Source organism: Talpa europaea, assembly GCF_964194135.1.
Source record: "Talpa europaea genome assembly, chromosome: 6".
NCBI lineage: Eukaryota > Metazoa > Chordata > Mammalia > Eulipotyphla > Talpidae > Talpa > Talpa europaea.
The window spans coordinates 123,373,520-123,398,094 of record NC_140072.1 but is presented as its reverse complement, the minus strand read 5'-3'; positions in this window follow the sequence as shown (position 1 = coordinate 123,398,094).

Below are 24,575 nucleotides of genomic sequence, written 5' to 3'. Positions count from 1 at the left end.
TAATTACAATTTAGAAGGTATAGGAATCATACTTACTTTAGAATAAGGCATTGAATAAATTATTAATTTACATACAGTTGACATATAATATTATATTGGTTTCACATATACAACACAATGATCTTAATATTTGTATATATTGTATTTATTATACATGTGAAATGGTCAACACCAATCTAGCTATCATCCATCAGCATCACTTTTAAGATCTATTAGCAACTTTCAAATATAAGTACACGGTTATTAACTTTCCTCTCCATGCTATACATTACAATCCACATGAGCTTGATTTTTGCTTGCTTGTTTTTTTTTACTTTTTTTTAATTTTTAGATTTTACATGAATGTGACATCCTACAGTGTTTTTCTTTGATTTTTTTTTACTTAGCCTAATGTTCTCAAGGTATATCCATATAGTCACAAATGACAAGATTTCCTTCTTTATTGCCTAGTAATTTTTCAATGTATATGTACAATGACATGCAACCCTTACCTAAGTTTTGGTCAACAATGAACCACTGATATTTGGTGGTCCTACCATATATGATATAGTGTAGGTCCGTAATGAGCAATACCATTTAGGCTTGTGTGATTATATTCAATGATATGCACACAAACTGCAAAATAATTTACCAGTACATTTGCAATATGGGAAAACTTTCATATAAAAATTCAAGATATACAAATGCATCATTTTTAGTTCATATGTATTTAATACCTAATGATTTAAATCATAAATCAAATAGATTTTTCACACCACGAAAAATAAAATATGCTTGAATTCATTGAAAAAATTAATTGCTTCTTTTTTAGGAGAAGCATTTAAAAATGTTTAATATATAAACCATATAAACATTTAAAATGTTTAATAAGTAAATGAATACAGTTAGATGTGTGAAAATAAAAACTCACCTGCTATTAGTAATATCTTTTTTTTTTCATGATCTTTTCATTTATTTTCATATGTGTGGTGATTTCACAGTTCTCATTTTTATTTTTTTTTTGATGGAGTATTTTATTATTATTATTTTTTTAATAAATTTTATTTTTATATTCCCCATACAATTGAAATCCCCTTATTTTGACCCCAATCCCTCCCCTCCCGCCCTCTACCCCCCATAGAGTGTCACTGGTTCATAGTTTTTTGTTGATTTTGATTTTCACTTTCTTATAGTTATTCATTTTCCTGGTCCCTTATTTAAGTTTTCTAGATTCCTGCTATGAGTGAGACCATCCGGTATTTTTCTTTTTCTTTCTGGCTTATTTCACTGAGCATGATCCCTTCCAGCGCCATCCATGTTGCTGCAAATTGCATGTGTTTATCTTTTTTGAATGCTGAGTAATATTCCATGGTATATATGTACCACATCTTCTTGATCCAGTCATCTATTTTTGGGCATTTGGGTTGTTTCCAAAGCTTAGCTATTGTAAATAGTGCTGCTATAAACATAGGGGTGCAGGTGTTCTTTGAATTGATATTTCTGTGTCCTTTGGGTAAATACCTAGGAGTGGAATTGCTGGATCATATGGAAGCTCTATGTTTAGTAGGTCCAGAAATCTCCACACAGCTCTCCACAGTGGTTGGACCAGTTTGCACTCCCACCAACAGTGCAGGAGAGTTCCTTTTTCTCCACACCCTCGCCAACATTTGTTGTTGCTAGTTTTTTTTTAATATGTGCCATTCTCACTGGTGTAAGATGGTATCTCATGGTAGTTTTGATTTGCATTTCCCTGATTACAAGTGATGTTGAACATTTTTTCATATGCCTGTTGGCCATTTGCATTAAAAACATGGAACGCTTCACGAATTTGCGTGTCATCCTTGCGCAGGGGCCATGCTAATCTTCTCTGTATCGTTCCAATTTTAGTATACGTGCTGCCGAAGCGAGCACTATTAGTAATATCTTGTTCCTTAAAAACTTACTAACTCAGGGGCCTCCCTGGTGGCACAGGGGTTAAAATCTCAGTTGGATCAAGCTATCACAAGCCACTGCAGCATGAGTTTGATCCCAGGCCAGGCAGCTAACCCACATGGTGCATCAGACCTCTCCGGTCTTGCCTGCTGCTCCCCTTAGCAGTGTATTTCAGTAGACCCACCTGTTCTGCTCCCACTCTGTCTCTGGTGAATTCTCTTACCCCTCACACCTCTGGCTTACACCCTAGTTCTTGTATTCATAAATAAAATAAATCTTTAAAAAATTACCCACTTAAATGTATCTAATATGAGGGTGTTTTTTTTCTTTTTACAGACTAGTCCTGCAAATTAGTCACCTGTAATCAAGTAACTGAAAATCTTTGAATGAAAGAAGTGAACTGCAAATGTTTAAATTTGGTTTCTGATTACCATATTCTCACATCATTGTCAAGCTTGTATGTGGGCAAGTGACAAGGTAGGATTTAAATAGCACAGGAAAAGTTAGATTTTAAATTGTTTCTACTCTTGGGAACCTTTAGATTCATGTTTCCTTTGTATTTTACCACCATCCAGAGTGGACAGCAATTGAAGGTATTGTGCAAGAACCTGAAATCTGCCTATATTCCAACAATTACTAATACTAGCTTAAACAAATTATATCTGTAAGATTCAGGTTTCACAGGTTGTGTGTGTGTATGTGTGTATGCATTTATTTGTGTGTGTAAAATAACCTTTTCCACTTAGTTATTGGGAAGAGTGAAATGATTCATATAACCCAGTAAGTCTATTTTCAGCACTTAACTAGCTTTTTTAGTAATAATAGTAACAGTATATAAATTATTTTTTAAGAATTCTCATTTGTATTCCCCAAATTTTGATATATATTTTCATTATTTTGCAGTTCATAATAATTTCTAACACCTTTAAGCATTTTTCATTAACTATTTTAAGAATATATTTTTTTTATGTTTATGTATACCCACTAACTTAATTTAAATTTTGGGACTGACAAGTTTGAAATTTGTAGAACAGGTTGGTCAACTTCAGAGTCAAAGAATTAATGTTGCAAGTCTTTTATTTCATTGTGGTAACATTACTTTACAAAATTGTGTATGATTTAGAGGTATAGAATCATCCCCTTGAGGTGTTCTTAGCACACCACTCCCACCAACAAGGCACCCAGAGTCTTAAATCTGGAAACAATTGGAAGCTGAAAACTGTTATGGTCTCTATGTTGCAGTCTGGAAGGCAAAATTGCTACCTTTTTGGAAAACCTCAAAAATTGCTCAAAAAGCTGTTTATTTACTAGATGAGGCTCATTTATCCATCTTGAAGGTCAATCTTCTCTACTAAACTCTACTGGTTTTAATGTTAATCACATATGAAAAATATTTTTCACAGCAATATCTAGTCTGGTGCTTGACAAGCAATGGAAACCATTGCTCAGTCAAGTGGACATATACATTTAACCATCACAATTTTTATTTTATTTTTTTAAAACACATTCTCTTTTTTTAAAAGATTTATTTATTTATACAAGCACTGGGGGTATAGTCAGAAGTGCGGGAGGGTGAGAGGATTCACCAGAGACAGAGCGGGGAACAGAACAGGCAGACTGATGAAATACACTGCTGAGGGGAGCAGCTCGCGTGGCAGGAGAGGTCTGTTGTGCCATGTGGGGCCCTCTCCCGGCGGCCGGGGATCGAACAGGCACTACAGAGGCTGCGGGCAGCTTTGCAGCCAAGCGCTCAACCGTTGCGCCACCGGGGAGGCCCCCATCACAATTTTTAAACCTAATAGTTGGAAGAGCAGGGTGAGTTGTATATTAATGCATGTAGATTAAAGCATGGAATCTGATCATATTTCTCTGAGATAATATGCAGATGGAGAAAATAACTACCCTGGATCAAGCTAACCTTATATTTCAGCATCCATGTTACATGGCTGCAAGTGTAGCTTTAATGTAGAGATTTATAAGTAGTGGTAACTGGTATTATTACTAGTTTTTAGTGAGAGACTAAGAATATGACTTTGGTAATAGACACAATGGATATATATTCATTTTACCAGTAGTTTCTTAGAATACATGAATATGTATATTGTCACAGGAATCATTGTTGTTTAGTTTCCAAAAGAAAATTGCTATTTAAGGATTACATAATTTTTGTTCAGAATTTTTGTATAACTTGGGTCTACTGTTTATTCAACCATAATACCTTTATTATGAGTATTTCAAACTCCTTACTTTTTCTATTTATTACATTAGGTTTTTCCATCAATATTGCAATTTATATTTTACTATTATAGTTATTATTGTGATTATATTATGCACAAAATTTTCTGATAAGATGCTTTAGTCATTTTCTATTATTGTAATTAAAATTAAATATCCTTTTCTATGTATATTTCATATAATTTACAATAAAAGAATAGTTTGTTTGAGAGTCTAGCCACCTCCTGCTGTTAGATAAAATTATTCTGGAACATTAAAACTACAAAAAAAATAAGGTCCTTCAATCATTCAAGCACAATAAATGTATTGAGACAGTTTTGCACTTGTTTATTTGTTCTGGAAGTCATCCAAATTAACTTGTAATTCTAAATAACCACAGATGCCAATGCAAAGTAATTTGAAATGACAACATATCAGTTTAAAGTGCAACCATAGCACTAGGTGTTACAATTTGTGTATACCAGGTTCAACCAGGCCATTTCATTATGAGAGATACTGATTTTAAGCATGAATAGAAACATTTATAACATAAATTATATCACCAACTAATAGATGAACAGAGATGTTAAGTAATCTTTTATTTAATTGCTTTATTATCAACTGTTAATTATATCAGTTAAGTTTCCTATGTGTATTCACCTCTAAGAAGTAAAAGGTGTTAGAGGAAATAATAGTTCTTCTCAAGTTTCAGTTGTGACTGTTTTTCCCAAATATCACAGAATCCTGGATAATTTACATTCTGATTTGTGAAAATTCCTTTTATATTGATTCCAATGTGAATATCTAGAGGTAGAATTAATATATTGTTTATACAAGTTCTAACCAAAATATGCAGAAGACACACTTTCTCATTAAAAAGTTATTTGGGGCCTCCCTGGTGTTACAACGGTTGAGCACTGGGTTGTGAAGCTGCCCGCAGCCTCTGCAGCATCAGTTCAATCCTTGGCCGCCTGCGAGGGTCCCACATAGCGTGACAGACCTCTCCAGCCGCCCCTCTGCTCCCCTCAGCGGTGTACATCATCAATCTGCCTGTTCTGCTCTCAACTCTGGCTCTAGTGAATTCTCTCACCCTCCCATGCTTCTGAATGTAACCAGTGCTTGTATAAATAAATAAATAAATCTTTTTTTATTTTTTTTAATTTTTTTTTAATAGAGGCATGTTTTTATTTATTTATTTGTTTCTTTGTTTGTTTTTGTTTATACATGCACTGGGTACAGTCAGAAGCGCGGGAGGGTGAGAGAATTCACCAGAGCCAGAGCGGGGAGCAGAGCAGGCAGAAGGACCGAAGTACACTGCTGAGGGGAGCAGCGGGCGGCAGGAGAGGTCTGCGCGCCATGTGAGACCCTCCTCTGGTGGCCGGGGAGCAGCCGGGGATCGAACCGGCGCCTCAGAGGCCGCAGGGCAGCTTCGCAACCCAGCGCTCAATCGCTGCGCCACCGGGGAGGCCCAATAAATCTTTTTTTTCAAAAAAGTTATTTGAATGTATCAATTTGAACTTCATTCAAAGGTAATCTAGGTATATAAGCACTGTAAATTTTTGGCTTATAATTGACAGTATTGAACTGAAATCTATAAAACATTTTCTTTTTAATTATTTTCCAATGTGAACCAAGAAAATACATTGAAATTGATCTTAAAAATATATATAGATGTTAGGAAAAGCTTCCCATTCTTTCATTAGTTCATTTGTTTCAAATTTTAGCTAACAAACTCTCATTAGTTTATTTCTTCAGATGATTAATTACACCAAAAATATATTAAAATTATAAAGTTGCTAATGTTTTTGTTCATTATTTTGAATTTCTTTCCTGTAATGTTCCATGGCCAATCTTTTATTGTACTTAAATAGTTTGATTCACTGTAAGTTTATCTAGCATTTGTTTCCTATGTGAGAAAAGAATAGATATATTTTGTCTTCTAAGGTCAAAATGGATATGTATGTACTATTCAGATATTACTCAAAAAAGAAGCTATATTAGTATCAGACAAAGTAGATGTTCAAAGAAGGAATATTACAAGGGGAATAAAGATATACTTCATTGTGATTAAAGGATTATATCCCAAAACTTCTTAGGTATTTTTGGGGAAAAGGATGATATTGTCACAAAAAAAACCAAAATGTAAATGATTACTGTATACATCTGAACATTCAGACTTTAATTAAAATCATCATGAGGATGCATGAGATTTGCAAAAAAAAGTACCTCATATCCAGTTGTTTACAAATTGTGAATTTCATTTGAAAAGTGCTAAAAACAAACAAAAAAATGGTGGAAAAATATCTCTGGATTCCAAGATTTCTGGAACTTTATTTCTCTTTATTTATAGGAGAACCACGAATGAACACTAAGGATTGGATGGAAGGGCACACATATTCATGTTTTTTTAACCACACAACCAACATGAGAAATCAAAAGACACATATTGCTGATGAACAAGGGTGGAAGGAGTCTCTTTGATTGTGGTGAAGGACTATGGGTGCCTTGGTGGTTGGTGTGGTGGGTAACACACATCTGAAGAGGTGTGAACCAACTTATGCCTCTGAATCATATATTGTATTATAAACTGCTGTAGCCTCAAATAAAAATAATAAATAAAATTTCACTTCAAGGATTATAATTTAAAATATTTGGTTTCAAATCATTTTGGTAATATATTTTCAGTTTTATAAATTTATTTACACATGGTAATTTAAAAATATGTTCTTCTACATTTATATTCTGGCAATGTTAATAGAATTATTTGTAAAGGTTATAATAAGTTTTCTGAATTATTATTATCAGACTAATTAATTCTTTTGATCTATGTATATGGTCTCTTTATCCAGAAATGATGCATAACCTTATTAAATTCTTTATTTTTTATTTTTGTAGATTCTCCATGTGTCCATGTAGACAAATATATTTAGTAAATATTGCTCAATTTAACACTTACAGCACTTTACTCATGTCAAAGTGGTACATTTTATTCTAACATATACTTTTGATTTTTATTTTATTCTGTATACTTTTGAAAAGTGTAAATAGCTTGAATTGTCTTTCTTATTCACAAAATATGCATAAGCTATAAACAATTTTACTATATGTAAGTTTTAAAAGATGTTAGTTTTGTGCCATATAAGTAATAGTTTGATTTTAGGGCTCTCAACTTTCAGTATTTTCTTTTGAGTAATTTTAAAATATTTTCCTATATTTTTCATATTCCTATACATGTTCAGCATTATTTATGTTCAGGGTACTTTAGAATATTATCCATACATGTGTTTATTTTGCATTTTTTTTTATAACCTTTATTCTTTCCCCCCTTCCCCCTTCTCTCCTGACTCCCATCCTCCCTTTCTTCTTTCCTCTTTTCTTTTCTTCTGGTTATTTTTCTGGAGATGTCTCTGAAAGTTAAATCACAGGTCTGTGCACTCAATTTCTGGAAGCTGCCTGTGCAGAGAATGGGATCAGTGAATAGGTCAAAGGTACTCTTTAATCCACCATATAAGGGGAACTAGCTGAAAATTACATCTTTGCTGTTCTGGAACTATCAAGAAAAGATGCAGGTAATGTAAGTATTGAAGCAAAGAAATAAGTATTGTTAAATGATACATCAGTCTGTGTGGCTTTTCCCTATATTAACTTCTAGCTTATATATTCTGTCTTAGCAACCACCAATTCATCAAGGAAAAACAAAAACTCTCTTTTTTCTCTTTAAAGCATGCCATGGGTGAAAAAGGCTTTCTATTGAGAGTAGAATATGTTTAAATGTGAAGACTGACATGAGTTGTTTGAAAATAAGGACTAATCAAAACGAGGATCTTAAAATATCTTGAAGAATCTCTTTTATAGCAATCTTCTTCAATGTTTTAGTCCGCATTTCTTGTGTTTGTAAAAACATTTTTCACTAACATATGAGCCTGAATAAGTATTTAACAACAGGTAAAATATTGCTCTGCCTTACTGATTCTGAAGAAGACTTTTTGGATGGAGCATCAATACCTTTGAGATACTGCAAGTATTTTTTTTTATGATTTATTTATTTATTTATACAAGCACTGGGTACAGTCAGAAGCACGGCCATGTGGGACCCTCACAGGAGGCAGGGGATTGAACCAGCGCTGCAGAGGCTGTGGGCAGTTTCTCAACCCAGTGCTCAACCACTGCGCCACCAGGGAGGCCCAATGTACTACAAGTATTTTACCCAAAGGAGTTTTTACCTTGGTGTACTGGCCAAAAAAGAGCTAAAATTCAAATAGTCAATACATTCTTTGTGCCTTTTATTGTTCTGAACTGAAAAACAAAGAAAAGAAAAGAAAAAAACCTGAGCAATTCCACTAAGCATTGAGTAAAATTCAGTCTATACTATAATTATGTTATATAAGTTTTATCATAAATAATTATATACTTAGTGTATAATATAATTAATTGCAACCATAGAATGTCAAATTAAACTCCTAAAAATATATTTTTATGTTTGAAGCCTTTTGAAATTAAATTTCTTTTTTCTAATCCAAAGCAACAAAATGTGAAAAACAAATCATTGCATCCCCTTAAAATTTTTGCCTCATCTTTCATCTTTTGAATATTTTTCCATACCATTTTGGTATTTTGGGGACTATAACGAAATAATTTTTATACAGAAAGTCCAATGCTGATGTTCATGCCTTGAGAAACGACTCTATAGGAACTTACAGGAGAAACAGGGCATGTGAAAGAGAGAGAAGAAAGCTTTACAGAGTATTTAGGGACAAAAAATCATTTGGAGATGTACATTTGAAAGGTAGTCTAAAGTGTAAAAACATAATGAGGGCCTAGAAATTTATAGACTTTCTACTTCCTGAAGTCCTATGTTGTGATGATAGTTGTGTAAATATTTTAGTTAGACATCTTGAAAATATTCTGGCAAACTTATATGGTATGGCAAACAAAGTACATAACTAACATTTTATAAACACGTTCTTTTTCTCCTCTCCTGAAACTCAGGTGGTGGAATTCTATGGGATCAGCTGGTAGGTCTGTGTTCTTTCCCACCAGCCTTTGCCATTGTAATTTGTATCTGTAAGGTGAGGTGACATGCAGAGAAGACTTCTTTATATGCACTATTTTAGATCTGATTTCAGTATTCATCTTGAAAAATAGTATTGAAATAACAGAATTTATCTGAACATAAATGTCCTCAGTCTAAATATATTACAGTATATATTACTGGAAAGTTAACCTATTGTAACTCCAATTTTATAACTTTATTTCCATTTTTTTCCAATCTCAGTCTCTCTAAAATCAATTCTACTTGCAAAAAATAAGCCTTACTTGGATTTATACAGTTCCTGAATTTTCTGAAAAGATCAACTCTCCATTGTTCAAAAAAAAAAAAAATTGTTGGAAAAACAAAGCCTCAGGAAAATTTTGGAATTTCACAAAAGTTTCTCAAGTCTGTCTCCTTTTTAGCTTTTCTGTGGTACTAATGCTGAGGTTGGAGCAGGAATGGGTGTTTTCAAAAGGAATCAGTGCTTCTAGAAGAGAGATCTAAGTTGAGATGAGTTGTGTTTTCCAAATGTTAGGGGACAAAAAGTTGACAATTAAGCATTAAACTTTGTAAAGATGACAGGAAGTTGGGAAAGGGAGGTTCATGTATTAATTTCTGGTTTGAGCTTTCTGGTGGTGAAAATACAAATAAAAGAAATCTTTATCTGTGAACTGTATGATACTCAAAATTAACAGTCTATTTGAGAGTGGAATTGAATGTTTTAATCATGATTTGTGCATATATTTTTCAATGAATATAAATAAGATGGTTATTATAAGCTTTTATTTCCCTGGATGAGAAAAAAAAGCTAATAATATGAATTCTTAGAAATTTATATTGAATGCTGAGTTATGAAAGTAAATATATTTTGGGATATCTTTCTTGGGTGCTGTTTCCTATGGGGAGGAATATTTGGATGAATATCAAGAGCTTTAAGAAACTAAACATATTTTATTGGCAAGAGAATGTAACTGGATGTCTTGGTTGGACTAGCTAAAACTCAAATCGACCTGTTTTTGAAATAAAAAACACCTGTTCTGAAGTATTGCGTACTCTATAGGTAAAGTGAAAAAATAAAAGGCAAATACATAACAGGTTGCTGCTTATCATGCAATAGGACTATTTTTTTAAATTGATTTTTTAATCTAGAGATTATCCTCATAAAAAATAAGCCATAAATTTAGTAGAAACTATCTAAATGCTTTGTTCTTACAAATAAGACTATTAACTGTTGATGGAGAAGATGCGTGGTATGAAATCATTGCTACTTTTCTATGTACAGTGTTTTGAATGCAAGCTCTCCCTCTATTATCTACTCCTTCCATTTATATGAAAATTTGTTGAATCTATTATCTATTACAGAATATCACTAGTTTTATTTAATAAGGGGAGTTGCTATTCAGCAGCAACATAAAATGTTTTGCTTCATGAAGCAAGTTCAGATTTAGAATCAAACTCATTAAAATTTTCAAGAATGTATTGTGATAACAAACTAGAGGAGGAAAAATTGCCAGGTTTTACTGTTCGGAAAATTAGGGAGTAAGAATGATTGATGGAAGTTTCTATGGCCTTCAAAGATAAAACTGAGTTTGCATAAAGCTGGGGTTATGCTGGTGGGTAGAAAAATAGTGAATGCTATTACAAAGACAGGTGAATAGACAAAGATATACAGCTCAATATCACAATGCCATAACAGAAGTCCAAAAATATTTAACTATTTTATGGCTAGCAGAACTCAAATTTCATTGTTCAAGAGCAATATTAGATATGTTTGTGATATTTTTTAATAGAAAGACTGAATAAAAATAATGTTGATTGGTACCTGAAACAATCTGGGTGCATCTTGTATATCCAAGTGATTTACACAGACATAATTTTATAAAAGGTAATGGTTTAAGCTTTCAGTGTATACTCATTATATGCAGAACCAGTCATACGTTCATGGTGGGCACAGGGATACACAAAGAGCAGGAAGAATTACTAAAGCTGGACACCATGCTCTGTCCTAATAGTTCAACTCAAAGTCCCAGTGCTGACAATTTTATACAGGAAATGGTGAATTAAAACTATTGCAAACTGAGCATGTGTTTTTCTATCATGTGAACTAAGCAGATAAATATCACAGGTATACCAGGATTGACATGTGGGGATGCCATTCCACATAGGCAGTTCAAATGCAGTTATTTTTAAAGTCAGATCTTTCAAAAGAAAGATGCGGTGGCATCAGCCGAAACTTACTCCCAATAACTCATCCTTGGTTAAAAGGCTCACATGTAATTTGTCCTATGACACTGTGATTAGTGAAGGGAAATAGAAGGGCTAGACATGGCTGCCATGTGCCATGACTGCTAGACATGGCACTTCTGTTTTTGTTTTTTTTACAAGATTTATTTTATTTATTTATACAAGCACTGGGCACAGTCAGAAGTGCAGGAGGGTGAAAGAATTCACTAGAGCCAGAGCGGGGAGCAGAACAGGCAGAGTGACGGAATACACTGCTGAGAGGAGCAGCGGGCAGCAGGAGAGGTCTGTGCCCCATATGGGACCTTCGCTGGCAGCTGGGATCGAACCGGCGCTGCAGAGGCTGAGGGCAGCTCTCAACAGCTGCGCCACCCGGGAGGCCCCAGCACGTCTGTTCTTTTAAAGGTGAAGCTCATCAACTAATCAATACCCACAATTTTAACCTGTAGAGGTCATGGCCCAGCCAGAGCTTATTCATCCAGTGGTACATATTCTATAATTTCTGCCCTACTTATATAACGATAATTTTACTTTTCTCAGAAACCCCTAGTACTTTTAAAAATCATTGAGCAACCCAAAGAATTTTATTTATTTATTTATTTGTTTATTTATTTATTTTTGTATCTATGTTTATTTTACCGTACCTAAAATGCTGTGACCCTTCTGCTAACTTGAGAACATCAGTCAAAGTCCCTTTGGAAGTTAGCAAGCCGGGGCCTTCCTTTGTCAGACATAGGGAATACTTGGGAATAATGTGCTACTATCTGTTGTATTTTTAGGAAGGTAAAATTTGAGCTAGAGAAAAATGCTTCTTAAAGTTAGTCTTTTAATGATCATTCTGTCATTATTCAGCAGTAGCCTTGTCATTATGGGTTTATAGATTCCTATAAGACTCCTAAGCTATTTGTTATCATATCCAGACAATTGTTACTGTTAATGATGCTGCTACTATTACTGCTGTTACGACTACAACTACCACCACCACCACCTCCAATATTAATTTTCCATTCACTACCTGCCCATCCCTATTATAAGTAGCTGTTATCTCACTCAAATATGACAAGCTACCACTTCATTTCTCTCTTATATTTAGCAAGAAAAAAAAAAGGTATGCCAATGAATTTAAGTGTGCATGCCTGTGCTTCTAAGCTTGAATCAGAAAATCTAGTAATTATGTCCTTACAGGAAATAAAGTTTGTTTTTTTTTTTTCCAAATTATGAAAAAGGTAGTAGGCAATCAGAGTCCAATTTGGTTTTGGATCCAGTTATGGTTTTTCAGCCTCTCCCTTTGTATGAAGATGGTTTTTCAGCCTCTCCCTTTGTATGAAGCTTCACAGGAACACTAACAAAGTCCTACTGAGTATCAGAAAATCTTCCATTTAATCAGTATATCTTGAAAATTGGTTTTGTATTAGTGTGAAGAAACTAAAACAAGATTTTATTTTGTATTCGTGTGGAGATAATTATGTAAAGCTAATTCCATTTCAGGACAGAAAGCACAACATTACTTCTGCTGAAGACATTAGCAAATTAAGCCATCCTCTATGATCTGCTTATAAAGATGGTGACGGATGTCACAGATCATAGATTCATTTTATAATATTATTTTAGTAAAATGTTGGGAAATAGGAAAGTAGGCATTCTTAAGTTACATTTATAATACTTTCTGTAGGTAAATTTGTTCTCTTGAATCTTAATGCTTAATCATTTCTTTGAATGCTCTATGATTTGCTAACCCTATTTATAAACCAATTGCTGTTTACCACTTTCTTAAGGTATGCTGCTCCTGAATCTCACGTATGGAAGAGGATCTAATTTTTAATTTGTGAGAACTTGTCTCATAGAGTCCAACACAGAATGAAATCAAAATAATTTATGGTAAACCCTACATGTATAATGGATTCCAATTAAAGCAATTGACTGATATGAACACTGATGCCTTCATTACATTTCCTAATCTCTTACATATTTAGTAAATTCCTACAATTAAAATGCTAAAATTATTTTAAAAAATAAAATATAAATATGCTCTTATCACATGATTTGGGTAAAATTTTACTTGAAGTGATAGTGCTTCATGTTTCCCACAAGGTATTTGTTCTTAAAAAAATTAAGTGCAATTCATTCAAATGAGTGCAAGTGATATGATAAATTTCTTTAATATTATCTTCATGCTGACAACTCTTTAAAATAAAAAGGAACATGCTGACTCCAGGGTTGAATGAGATTAAGTGCAACTCTGAATCATCCCTAAATTCTTTGGTTCAAAGATGAGATTGCTTCTCCAAAAACTAGGTGATTGAGAGGATACACATGTGATTTAGTCTCATTCACATAGTATCGCTATATTTTCTCCTCTGTTTATCAGTCACTGCTCAATGGTAAGGGGATGTAGAAGCAAATAAAACACTCTTCCCATCTTCAAATACTTGTCTAGGTGCAGAAGAAATTGTCCCCTACCCCTCTGGGTTCTTCTAAGAGTGGGTGAGTAATTGAAACAGAATCAGATAGTTTAACAAAGGAAGATCCATCGATTTAATAACACACATCTGGAGAATTTACATCGCTTTAAATTCTAAAGAATAATGGAGCAGGGCCTTCCAGGTGGTGCAGGGGTTAAAGCCTCAGCGCTATCAAGCTATCACCAGCCACTGCAGCATGAGTTAGATCCACACTCAGGGTGCTAACCCACATGGCACAGCAGATCTCCCCTGTTTTTCCTGCTGCTCCCCTCAGCATTGTATTTCAGTCTGCCTGTTCTGCTCCCCACACTGTCCCTGGTGAATCCTCTCACCCTCCACACCTCTGGCCTACACCCCTGTTCTTGTTCCCATAAATAAATAAAATAAATCTTTGAAAAAAAAGCATAATGGAGTAGACCAGAATTTTTTTTTCCCTTGTTTTTTAGAACCTATGGTAACTAGGAGAAAAGGTGATTTAATGTGACAAAGAAGGGCATTATGTCATCCTTAGTGTGTGAGTAAATGTGAGATTCTTAGAGAGGACAAATTCACTGACAAACTTATACTGGGTGACACTCCCCCAACTGCATTCCTCAGTGTCATTAAAAGGAGAGCAGCAATTCCTTCTTCAACTAGGAAAAGTGTAGACGTGTAGAAAGAGATGCTTTCTTCTTCAATTAGGGAAGGATAGAAGATTTAGGTAAGAACAGAAACTTTTCTTCAGGACTCTTTCTGCCTTCAAAGCAAAACAACCTGCATTATTTTTAAGTAAAAATAACAGACTTGCAAAATTCACAGAGCCTTGATAGACCTCTAGTTCCCATACCAAAGTGACCACAGAGGCCTATTCTGGGCCTAAACAAGACTATCTAACCTTCTTTGTGAGACTGTCCCTACATATTTTGTAGTCCAGTTAAAAGATATAAATTTTATTCAACAGCTAATTATAATGTAATATATACCCCATATACACAGTAAACATACATTAACATTCTAAAGAATTCAGGATTAATCACCTTTTGGGAATTAGAAATTGTACACGATTAGAAATTGTATAAGGACACAGAATTTGAACTATAGTTTGAAACTTGATGAAAAGATGTCCTCTGGACATATGTAGTTAAGCAGCTTTACCTGTGTTTATTCACATAGAGTCAATCACTGAATAACTCCATTTTCTAAGTTGTGCCTTATGTGAGACACACTGTCATCCCTCTAGTACCTGACAAGAAGGATACTGCATTATGACACAGTGCATATAATCAAAGAGAAAATATTATTCTTCAGAACATTAATAACCCCTTGTAATTCTCTAGGCTTACATCTTTAATTAAAATGGAATATTTATTACCTCATTCTAACAGAGTAAACCTCTGTGAGATACACAAGGCAATTTCAGATAATCCTGCAAAATAAGTAAGGTCGATTTTAAAGATTTGAAAACTGAGACCAAAAGAGTTATAAGCCCAAATAATTCTTGACCACAGCCTGGGAATTCAGTCTAGGTATTTTAACTCCTATTTAAAAGTCTCCTTTTGCCATACCCCATTGCCTGTACAAATAGGTTTAACATTTGGATACTATGTTTCTGTTATTAAAGTAGATCACCACTTATCTTATATAGGAGGTAGAAAATAGGTTTAAGCCTCTCCATGGGAGCTCTTAACCTGGAAAGGAAGGAAATGCATCACAGGTGAAAGACAGCTGAGCAATGTGACCTCCTGCTAATTTGAGGTGGTGTTCATTTGGGTGGGATTTGACATTTCTGGGTAGATGTATATTTGTGATTGATATTTCATTCTTTAAAGCACAGCCTTTAAAACAGCTGTGAAATGTCAAGTTATTAATTTACACATTGCAAAATGTAGTGTTAGGAAACCGATTTACGTCTTTCTAAATTCAACCCCAGGGATACCAGGCTTTTGAGATCAGCACATCATGAAGATTATCCCAATCAGCATAGCTCTAAAAATTGCTTCTTGACTTTCAGCTCTGCATACAGGCAAAGGGAGGAGAAAGGTCCTGAAGTCTAGTTACAGAAGGAGGTATACTTTGCCAGGCAGTTCACCAGGCTTGGCGTTTCTTTCTTCCTTCCTACTTTTTGGCTTAGAGTTTTTTATAACTTAGGGGGAGAAGTATGGGACTGACAATTCAATGGGTTCCTGTTTATTTATTTATTTTTTATTTTGTGTAGAAAAACAGTGAATTAGGCCAGAGGTGTAGGATGTGAGAGGATTCACCAGAGACAAAGTGGGAAACAGAACAGGCAGATTTACTGACATACACTGCAAAGGGAAGAGCTGGTGAGACAGGAGAGGTCTGCTGGGCCATACATGGGTTAGCTCCCTAGCCCGGGATCCAACTCAGGCTAAAGTGGTCATAGCAATAGCACTGAGATTTAACGCGTAGGCCAACAGAGAGGCTCTTGGATTCCTGTCTAATATAATACAACTAATTCCTAAGAGGAGAGCTTCATTTTAAAGAACGTGTATAACCTATTTTACACATGGTCTTCCTGAAATATCTTCATGGATTTTTCTGCACAGTGAAGAAGCAGACCTAGAACCATAGCATAGTCAAACAATGACTTAGGCCTGCATAGTTAGATACCTGCAACATTTTGATAATAAATATTTTGAGAGAAAAATCCTTGATTTAATATGTAAATTCTATTGGAAACAATTCTTTGAATTTGTACTAGAGTTGAAATATTATTTAATGACCCTCTACTTCTTTTTTTCATTTTCCAAGGTTTATATCCATTGCTTCATTAATTTTATATTAGATGAAATATCTGAATGTGTTTTATGATTCATCCATTAGTAAAGAAGTGGGAGACTAAAATAAATGAATGATTTTATTTTCCTTAAAGATATAACTTACCACATCCCTGACTCTCTGATATTTTAATTGAATAAAAACAACATTTATTTGGTCAGAAGCATATTTACATAAAAAATATGAAAACCTTGTTGAGAAATTTGAATTTCCATAGGAAAATGAAAATTTTTGACAAATCTAAAAAGATAGGAATAAATAAGATTTTAATCTCTGTTAAGAAATGGATGATGCTGAATATCATAAAAATGAGTAAAATGATAATGAAGGAATATAACTTAAGAGAATATTAATAACTATCCTTCTGGACGACTTAATCAGTTGCACAACATTAATAGGTTCAACACATTGAAATACAGTTGGTTATATATGTATGAAAAGGCAATTAAGATTTTTTAAAAATATGATTTTAAAAATCATTGTTTTCTATTTACTTATTATTATAATAATCATTCATAATTTGATAGTGATTAAGAATTAATTGCAAGCAATTCATTTGAAATTATTTTAAATTATCAAAAGAGAAAAATATTTTTTAAAATCAAAATTATACTGACATCTCCTTTCCACCCCTAGCCACCCTTCATTATTTAATCAAGGATGAAAAAATACAAAAACAAAAACATGACTTTGCTTATGGTGTTACAAAGACAATGTAGAAAATCAATATCTGATAATATATTTTTTAAATCTTTGATGAAAAATAACAAAGGACTATAAATTTTCCTCTTAATCTTTTTTTTTTAATCTTTAAGGTATTTATCATTTGGTGAAGCTATAGCAACCTTAGGTAAAATTTCCATGAAAACAGATGATGTTGCAGTTATTATTTTAGTTATTTTATAGAAATAAAAAAAGTTAACATGGACATGAAATCTTTCCTTTAGTCATTGAGCCAGAAAAATTAATTTTAGTGTTGCTCTGTGTACAATATTTAAACACAGAAACACTATGCTCTGTCATTCTCATCTTTATAAAAGTATGTTTCTCATTAGTGAAATGTTCATGTTTGCCTCCCTAACAGATGCTACTACTGTTTTTTTTCAGTGGTGGTAATTTCTCTTACTTCTAATCTGAAGCAAAATAATGCAATTAGTTTACTCTCTTGTTCAACTTATCCATATGGGTTGAAGTAATGAAATAAATAAATCAACTATAAAACACCAGTGTTGGCTGACATCAGGCAGCTGATGAAAGAGCAGACTTGACAGACAGGTGTGGTGTACATTGAATATATTTTTGCCAAGAGGCTCTATAGAAAGAAGAAGAGAAAGCACAAGTTTCTGGGAAAATGTTATCTCTTCTATTGTTGACACAAGCTTGCATTAAGTAAAGTAATAAAATTATTCTTGTTTGTCCCATTTTAACATACAAATTTGGTAAAAATAAAAAGCAACCTTTTGGTCACAAATGGTAAGTGATAGAGGGGAAAGCATAATCATAAAATAAAAATAAAAATTCGTATTTTCAACGTCACTTCTGTAATGCTTTGTTTTAGTTCCTTCTGTTTTTATTTTTCCTGAAATATGACACATTTTATAATTATGTATACATAAGCAACATTGCATAACATATACTAGCAACATTTACAGTTCTTGGTACATTCTAAGAACTTTACATATCTTAACTAATTTAATCTTCAAAATAATCTATTGGTTGGAAATAATTATATTCTTTACTTTAAATTATAACAAAGAGCTGGGTCTTTTTTACACACAAATTTTATTTCTCTTCATTTGAAATATTTCTAACAAGACTAAATTGATTTATTAGTCTAATACAAATTTTGAGTGTAGAATCCAAAGGTATTAAAAGCATTGAACAAGTTTGTAGATTTCTAATATATTACCATAAAATGCATGATTGCATTCAATACATCCTATAGGTAAATTGAGGTGAAGAGGAAAAAAAGGTTGAGGTCTAGAGAAAAATAAATAAGTAAGTAAAAGTATAAATAAAGATATAACCCATATTGTAGCATATCTGCCCAAATTTAGCACCAAAAGTGCTGCCAAAATACACCCCAAAATAAAACTATTTCAAATAACTCAGGAGGAAGATAATACTGATGAAGATTCCTGTCATATATCTCAAAGCTATGGGACAGCCTACCCCCTCACTGCTTATTCTGTGCATATGGTGGCTTGTGGGTTTTTTTCCCATAAAAAAATTATACGATTTTTAGTTTTGATTAAGAGCTACAAAGCCCTAGGATGCCCATAAAAAGTGGCTGGCTCCTTATTGTTAGTGACACTATCCAATTTTTAAAATTCATTTAAAATATAAACACTGAGTCATGATGCAGCAACAAAGTGTATGTCTCTCTCTGTTCCACCAGATAAGCTCTCCCATTTCCTTTATTTTCCCTCTAGTCTTAATAAATCTTGCTTTTATACATTCCAAGTGTAAACAACTTGGCTACAAAGATAACATCAGAATTGATGGCCACACAATGATGTTCAAATAAGGGGTTTTTAGTGAAAAAATCTAGAACTGAAGAGCTCCACATTCAGGTTTTATTTATCATCTAATATCTCAATATTCAGAAAGTCTTACTAAAAGAAAATGAACCCATTTGGCGTTAACAAATTTCTCTTTAACTCCACTCTACACAGAGAAAACATTCACAAGTCTCAACCAAAATAATTTATAGTTAAAAGTGAATTGTGCAGATTTTCAATGAAGTCACTAACCATGTAACCTACACAAGAGTTGATTATTTACAATTGGCAAACCCTCTAAGAAATGTCTCCCAAGAAGCATTAACCTTTCTATTTTGTGGGCCATCCTGAAGACTTGCACATTTATTTTTCAGATAACTTCATGTTTTTATTTTTTTTTAATTATATATTTATACATCCAAGAGCTGGGGTATAGGCCAGAGAAGCAGGGGGTGAGAGGATTCACCAGAGACAGAGTGGGGAACAGAACAGGCAGACTGACTGAAATACACTGCTCAGGGGAGCAGGGGGCCAGACAGGAGGTCTGCTGCACCATGGGGGTTGCTCCCTGGCCGGCTGGGGATCGAAGTTGTGCTGCAGAGGCTGCAGATTGCTTCATGGTGTGGTGCTTAACCCCTTGTGCCACCAGGGAGGCCCTAGATGACTTCATGTTTTTAGAAGCGTGAATACCATGTGGTGATTCTTTGGCGCTTAACCTAAAAACTAGATATTTCCCCAAAAAGCACTTTTATTCTGCTTTAGAAGTTTTTCATTAGTTACTATCTTTATCAAATAGCATTATGGGAGGAGGTGACACAATATAGCATATATAGTCATGTTATAGCCTGTGTATTTATGTTACAGGGCAGGGAGAGGGGCAGCCCAGACCCTGCAAACCTGCCTGCTCTAAATGGGTTCTGCCATCCGCCTCATCAGCACAAAACACATGAGACTTTAATGGGAAGGAACTTTAATACAATTAGGAAAAAATACAGGAAAGGCAAAGTATCTAGTTTCTAAATCAAGCACCCAAAGTTACCCGTCCCCTCGTGGGCAAAACTCCATCCAAATGGGATTGGCCCAGAGCAAGGCCCCAAAGCCTGCCCCAAGTCTAAAGCACTTCCAGTGGGGACCCACAGAAAAGGGTCAGAAACAATCAGACAAGTCTGGAGGGAAAAGCAAAATCAAAATCAAGACAAAAACCGCCATCGTCACCTCCCCACGGGTCTCTCACCCACATCTGTGTCACTCAGCCCACGACCAAAAGGCCTGCGCAGATTCTTCACATGTCTCTCGGCTCCATGTGCCTCCTCCAGGTCTCCTTCTGGCCGCATCCTGCTTCCTTCCTCAGTCTCCTCTGCAGCTTCTTCCCTCTCTGCTCAGCTCCAACCTCCCTTGGGCGGGGCAGGAAACCTGGAACCTCCCCCTTTCCTGGGGACCACCCGGTTACATTTAGATATTACTTTTTCAAGATATTCGTGCCAGAAAACTAGTCTGTTCTGCTTAATGTTCAGTAGTATGTGTGTGACTCATCAGGACCTCGGCAATACCTTAATATTTCAAAATTATTAAGTAATAATATCTAGGAGCATGTATACTGTACTGAATTATGACAAATTTGTTATGAAGGAAGACACGTGTAGTCAGTCAACTTAAAAAATATTCCAACCACTACTTCTCAATATCGAAAGACTAAAAACTGGATGTATTTAGTATAAAAAAGTAGCATCTCTATCAATGAGATTCCCCTCGTTTCATTTATTAGGAGACTCAAAAAAAAAAAAACCCAAAAAAGACAAAGTGTACTTCAGAGGAGCATTTATTTTTCTTATGAAGTACTCAGAATTTTTAATATGGGCAATTCTTTTTTTTTTTTTTCTTTTAGTAGGCTAGAAACTGGCCTCAAGGTTTGTGAAACTGCAGGGAAAATAACGCATTCAAACCTATTCTACAAATTGTCTTTCAGCAGAATAGCTGGTTTCCAAGTTGAAAATAGGAGGGTCATTTAGTTGTTTTGTTTTCTTTCCAAAGTGTAAACCTCTTTTGTTCCCCTTCTACAAAACGTTATTTACCACTGTGGAGTGGGCATGGAAGCAGCTCTGGCCCTGGTGTCTCTGGCTTTTCAGAGGCTACTTTCTTGTTGTGCAAGGCTTGACTATGGATAGATGCATGCAAAGAAGAGCTTCCTTGGAGGCCTTTACAGATAATCCCAGAACAGATTTTGCTCCTTTTGCAGTTTGTGAGATCTAAAAGAGAAAAACAAACACAAAACCTGACAATTCTATTAGAGCTGGGAGCCATCTCTGTATTTGAGCCATTTCCTCACTGTTTACACAAAAGGAGGTTGAGCAGGGGAAGCGCCTGAGAGGGTCCTATGAGCATCTGAATGGCGAGAATTCAATTCCTTCTGTAGTTAACTGATCCGGTTGGTTTTTGTTTGTTTTTGTCCTGCTGCCTGATAAAGTTTTCTGTTTGTTTTCAGTGTGATGTTTAGATTATGTCCTGCCCTCATCTCTACCATATGATTTTGGGTTTGTTGTTGTTTTGGTTCTGCTAGTAATTACTTCCATCCTTTCACAAGCAGGACCTAGGCATTGCAGCTGTCTCCTGAGTGAGTCCCCTGCAACTCCAAACACCAGAAATCACTTTCATGGTGTTTACTGTCAGTGAATCAAGAACTGATAGATTTAGTTCTGCAAATTCAGCAACCTTCTATATTTCAGTGTATCTTTGGCTTGTGAAAAGCAAACATCTTTTCTTCTGGACAATAGTCCTCCAGAAGCAGCCTTTCCAGGTGGCAAACATACTTACAGCCTAGACCTTGTAATAGTGTGATAGCCATAAAAGGGGGAGGTTCCAGATTCCCTTGCCCACACAAGGAAGGATGGAGCTGAGCAGTCAAGGGAAGCAACAAATGACAGTGGGAAGGAATTAGGAGAAGGAAAAAGAAGGAAGAGGAAAAAAAAAAATTAGAGGATGCACATGGAGTAGAGTGACATGTGAAGAAGCAGCCGTGCTTCTTTCTAGGCTTGGGACTTTATACCTGGAGCTTAGAGAACATGGAAGGAGACTGTTGTTGTTGTTTAAAGATTTATTTATTTATGCATACAAGAGCTGGGGTACAGGCCAGAGGTGTGTGTGTGGTGGGGGTGGGAGGCATGAGAGGATTCATCAGAGACAGAGTGGGGAACACAACAGGCCGACTGACCGAAGTACACTGCTAAGGGGAGCAGCAGGTGAGTCAGGAGAGGTCTGCTGCGCCATGTAGGTTGCTCCCTGTCTCACTGGGGATCGAATTCATGCTGCAGAGGCTGCAGGCAGCTTCATAGTTTGTGGAAGGAGATATTTGAAAGAGACAGATAAGTGGGGATGCTGCTGATGGAGTATAAGAATAGAAAAACTGGAAAGGAGGCATGGCAAGATTAGAAACCTGGCTCACACCTGCCAAGAGCTAGAGGTGGGGGGGAGGGTTAAAGGGATTAACATAGCCATTAACCCAACTATAGAACCTAAGATCCTTAGGCAGCAATGCCTAGGTCACAAAGCATAAAACCAAAGCAGGTAATAGACTGCTGCAGGGGGTGCTAGGATCACAGACCTGAAGGTGAAGATCTGGAGATTGAGGGCCTTTGAAGAAATCTGGCCCCTTCCAAATTCTACATAGTGCATTCAAAATCAACAACAAACAAATCGCTCCTTGAAGGAGTGAGGCTCTCCCAAAGAGAAGAAATTTATATTAATGCAATCTCTATACTGACAGGGGGCAGCAGGCCACTGCCCACCTGTGCCTATGCATGTACCCCTTTTCACGAGCTCTCTGTCCCTCTGCAGGCCAGCAGCCTTTCTGCCTGCCGTGACCTGTGCCACACTGGGCCTTCTCTTCACTGACCTCCCTCAGCAGAGGCAGCTCCCCTTAAGGCCACCCACCCACGACCATGCTGGCCTCTCTCTTAGCAAACCTGTTCCTTTCTGGGTAGCCTTTTCTGCTGGTTTGTATCTATGCAAGTGTCCTTTATTCTCCTCTCCCTTTTATAATAAACCTCCCCTTCTGGATATAACTAATGTTTATGCCGTGGAGAAACTCACCTGGGAACTCAGTGGTGCTAGTGCAAAGGGCAACTCTGGCAAAACCTTTCCCAGAGTGAAGCCAAGGACCCCACTCTCCGAATCTATCAACTCCAAAAAAAGATGACATCACTGACTGTGACAGCCTTTATCTTGACATGTATTTTAATTTTGCTCTTTTCTTTCCAGACTTGCTGGTTCCTTCCTGCCCCTTTTTTATCAGCCCACACCAGAAGGTGCCTTACTTGTGGCAAGTTTTCAGGTCTTAGTGGCCCTGCCATTTGGTTGGACATTTACCCACGAGTGAAAGGGTAAATTTGGGTGTTTCATGGGGAAACTATTTTAAGTATATTTTTTTTTTCTCTGTATTGCACATTAATTGTATTAAAGTTCTTTTCTACTAAAGATATTATGTACTATGAGTATGTTTTGTCTTTATGCAGTGGATGGCAGAAGCCATTTAAAGTGTGCAGGTTTGGGGGTCTGGGTTGTCCCTCATTCTGCCTACTAAGACCTGCACTTGCTTCTTCTTCCAGCTGCCTTATGTAAGAGATTGTCTCCTACAGTTCCCTTTTGTTGTTTTTTTTTTTTTAACATAAATTAACTTTATTTTAGCATTAACTTTTGTTAGAGTAAGATAATTTGATAATAAGTCTTCCTCCTACCTCTAGCCTCTCATAAAGACTACAAAAATGACCCAGGGATGTAAAACAAAAAAACTTTAAAGCATTCCTAATGAATGCATTCAAAAAAACACTAGTGTATATCAATACTCTAAGTGAATTAATCCAACTTGCAGGATTCAAGACCTACACAGCAAAAGAAACAAAAAAACAAAAATCAAAAAACTATATATGCAACAAAAGTAACAGAAACTAAAATATAGTAAACCATTTAAATAGCATCAAATGTCAAACAATACGTTTTCAACATAAATGTAAGACATTAAAGAAGACCTAAACAAATGGAAGAATGTACTATACATATGACTTATAAGATGCCACCATTGATATATTGAGTTATTATAATCACAGGCTATTTTTTGACTCTTATAGAATATCAATATTAATGATAATTCATTTACACAAAATCAGATGTTTTCACAAATATTGATTTATAAACCTGGGGATACAAAATGGAAAAAAAAAAGCTAGCTAGAAGATTTTAGAGAGATTCTCCCTCTTCCCTCTCCTGCTTAAGTAGTCATGTGGCTAGTTGATGCTCCAGAGGGAATCTCTCTTATAAAGGAAAAGAATTAGGGTTGACACGTTTAAACAAAATTCTCACTAGAATATTTACAGTGCTATTGAAGACAGGTACATAATTCCAAGCATTTTTTTTTTTTAGAGATTTATTTGTTTATTTATACAA